This window comes from Hetaerina americana, unplaced genomic scaffold, assembly GCF_022747635.1.
Source record: "Hetaerina americana unplaced genomic scaffold, ioHetAmer1.1.p SCAF_13, whole genome shotgun sequence".
NCBI lineage: Eukaryota > Metazoa > Arthropoda > Insecta > Odonata > Calopterygidae > Hetaerina > Hetaerina americana.
Genome location: NW_027286403.1, coordinates 14,338,145 through 14,342,121, shown reverse-complemented (window position 1 = coordinate 14,342,121; position 3,977 = coordinate 14,338,145). Strand labels below are relative to the sequence as shown.

The 3,977-nt window shown below is 39.1% G+C and overlaps 1 non-coding gene across 1 annotated transcript; it reads right to left on the bottom strand.

The window, feature by feature from the left end:
- Positions 1-2,962: 2,962 nt before the first annotated feature.
- Positions 2,963-3,038, bottom strand: TRNAA-GGC (transfer RNA alanine (anticodon GGC)). Its single transcript has one exon. It is a non-coding gene; the product is annotated as a tRNA-Ala (tRNA).
- Between the last annotated feature and the right edge of the window lie 939 nt (positions 3,039-3,977).

Below are 3,977 nucleotides of genomic sequence, written 5' to 3'. Positions count from 1 at the left end.
TGGGTTTAGATATTGTTCCATCTCCATCAAAATAACAAATTATGCGCAATTCGAAGAATTTTCTGGTGCTTTTCTGACATATGGCATTTTGAAATTTTCTCGGGTTTCCCAATAGTTTGCGTCCTCCACCTCCGTCAATTGCGCTTAAGGCGAAGTTTGAGGAACTAAACCGCTGGAAAACCCGGAAAGACTTCACCAAGCTGAATAATTTGTCATGCATTTTTATAAAAAGTAGTAATTCTATGAAAAAAAGTTTACTTATTTGAAAATCGGCGAAGTCGCTAAGGATTTCAAAACTGTGTTTGATTAGCACTTACCTTGGGAAAAGAGAAAATTCAATCTTATAATACTTGTAAAATTATACTGCCTTGAAGATTTGTGATAAAAATCTTCGGAGTACGTCGGTTGCGAAATATTTTAATGAACTCTTATTTTTTAATACAGAAAAGAATTAAGCTAAACAATTCCAACGGTAACGCAAAGTTATGCCCAATCGAAGTTGGAAGTTGGTCCCACGAAACAGTAGCCGAGTGGCCCACTTGACTTTTGATATCCCCTTCATATCGACGTTCATTAGAGTGGATATGGATAAGGAGGTGTCAGGAGCTGGACAGAATATTAATTTCTGCGGATATGTATCAAAGAACCGAAACCCTTAATTTCTCCAATAAATGTCACAATATAGAATTTCATATTCTAATTAGTAAAATTTTCGTAGGAGTGTTTAATTAACACGAGTGCATGCATATGAGTTACCGCTCCCAGTAAACGGTGATAAACTCAGTATCACCATGAAACTTGAAAAATTTTTTTGAAAATTAAGTTTTTACCAATAGTACCTATCCACGTTGGCCATATTCTTTATAAGCATGTTATTCAATAGGTTTTAAGAGAAATCCTATAAAACAGGGCGTAGATCCAACTTGATAACTTGGAGGCTTTACTTCCTTTCAATAAAGCTCCTTCTAGCAATGACACGAGCTCCGTAAAGTTCTGATAAACAGAACATCACCGAGTATGCATTTGGTATTTGGTGTCCTGATTTAAAGTTAATCGGCCAGGTTTGAACCGGGGATCCTCCAACCAATGCTAGACTCTTCTCAGCGAATTACAAGTGAAAATGTATGGCTTCAAGTAGGACTGCTGGTAAATAGTAAATTGCACTGCTTTTTGAACGAATGCATGGATTTTTATATTTTTCTCATTTATAATATTCCATGGTCTTCACGTAATGACATCAAAACCACGCAGTTAGGGCAGGGAAATCTGAACTTTTGTTCCGCTTGCGCTTTAAATGTAGAGCAATACATTTATTTTCTACAAGTATGAATTTACTCATTTTTTATAAGGCTACCCATTAATGAGAAAAATATTTCAAGGTTCACGTATGTGATTATTTATTCCATCTTAGCAGTCAGACGGCTGAACCGTTGTTTGTACGTGCATGTGCGTGTGTGTTGTGTGTGTGTGTGTATATATATACACAAGAGAGAAGGGGACCGAGATGGTGCGGCAGCTATCGTACTGGCTTCCCACCCAGAGGGCCCGGGTTCAAATCCCAGCGGTGTTGAACATTTTCAGTGGTATTTCGATCCCTTCTTGAGGTCCTTTGTGGAGGGCACTTTGAGTGAGTACGACGTCCGTCGGATGGGACGTTAAGCTGCGGACCCCTTGGCGCCTTTCGGAAAGAGTAGGCTAATACCGACGCCGGGTTTCTCTCCACCCTTCATCCTTCCCTGTCCATCCCTAATGGCGCAAATGACCTAAGCTGTCGGTCGCCTCCCCTAAATACTACTACTACGAGAGTGGATGTGGACTCTGACCACAATTTAGTTGTTATGAAATGTAGCGTCTGTTTGAAAACGATAAGGCAGGGGCGGTGGGTTAGTAAATGTAGAAGCGTTAAATGGATTGGCAAGGAGGAATTACCAGCAGGATGTAGAGAAAACTAAGGAGGGCGGTAAAGAGCTGAGTACTATCGAAGAAAAATTGGAATGTATCAAGATAGGGATATCGAAAGCCGCAAAAGATACTATAGGAACCGTTAACGGAAAAAGAACCAGGAAACCGTGGATCACGGATGAGATGATTGCAAAGATGGATGAGAGAAGAACATGGGAGAATGTAAACACGGAGTTCGGCGAAATGAAGTACAAAGAGTTAAATAATAAATTGAGGCGGGTAACAAATAAAGCAAAAGAAGCATGGTGGAAGACGAAGAATTGCGCTAGGCGAAGAGGCTTTCACAATGAGAAAGGAGTGATGACAGGGACGTTGAGCAAGGATATTCAGAAAAGACTCGTAAAAACTTTGATATGGAGCGTACGGCGCGGAAACGTGGCCATTGAAGCAAGAGGATAAAAGTAGAGTGGAGGCTTTTGAAATGTTGGTGTGGAGAAGAATGGAGGAGGTGAAATGGACCGAGGGCAAAACAAATAAAAAAGCGTATGGTGGGCGAGGAGAGGGGATTGTTGGGAGAGATCAAAAGGAGACAGGAAAATGGATTGATCGGCAGAGGGATATTGAACACTGTGATAGAGTGTAGAATGTTAGGCAAACGAGGAAAGGGAAAGAATTGGATAGGGATGTTGGATGGAATGAAGGGAGGAAGTACACAGAGATGAGGAGGGACTTGTTGTAGAGTAGGATGTTGGGTTGTGTGTTGCTAGGAGAAACAGAATATTTATTTGGTAGTGGTGGCCATCCAAAACCTACCCTAACAGGTAGATTACCAGGTAGTAATAGTAATAATACATATATATATATATATATATATATATATATATATATATATATATATATACACATTCAAACACGAAATCCCGCCAAACGGCGAATAAATACTCATATATACAGAAACATATATAAGGAAAAGGGAGAGGAACACGTATAAAGGACGAACACAATAGAGGTGGGGAAGAACGGAAAGGCGGAATCGAACGGATCACAAGAGTAAAAATATCTCCTCAACCGGGACTCGAACACCGGATCTTTCCACTTGCCGGGCGGATGCTCTTAACCAGTTGAGCTATCGAGGATATGTAATTTACCCTGAGATCCGTGGGTCTTATATTATATTATATATTTTTACTCTTGTGATCCGTTCGATTCCGCCTTCCCCACCTCTATTGTGTTCGTCCTTTATACGTGTTCCTATCCCTTTTCCTTATATATGTTTCTGTATATATGAGTATTTATTCGCCGTTTGGCGGGATTTCGTGTTTGAATGTGTATTTGGCCAATGTGGCTCATCTCTTTCTTCTGGCTATGCGTGCCACGAAACGCACTGTTCTTTTCCTATATGATGTTGTATGAATTCTAACCACTGTCCTTTCCTCTTGTGTATTGTCTATTTCTCCTTTGGTGGGTGAAACAGCCCCCTGACGCCATCTCTTGGCTAAAGAATCGGGGCGCTTGGCGACATATAAGACCCACGGATCTCAGGGTAAATTACATATCCTCGTTGAAAGAATTTTGGAAACAGAAAATAAATGTACTCTAAGGATTTCTATAGTAAACCGATAGTAGTAAAAAATATATATTTTCCTCTATATACTCCTATTGTTACCACTGCTTTTAGTTATAAGATGCCAATTCAAAATTTTCGGGCAATGGAACATTAAAGTTGCCACATCTAAGTTAATAAATAACTCTTGGAGAAGATGATAATGGTGATTTAAAAAATAATGATTCATGTTAATTCGTTGATGGCATAAACATTTACCTAAATATAATTACATAGATATAATATCAACAATACTATGTATAATGGATTTAAATAGGGGTAGCGTCTTCGGCAATGCATGAATAAAACTACAGAAATACTGGGAAAATAAATCGTTACGCTATTCTTACATCTACAGACTTAAAGGAGTAGAAATGAGATTGAGGGACCAAGCAATAACTATAAAATTAGACTTTATGGAAACAACACATTATGTGCATCTGCGGAACATCAATACATCAAAATATTAGGT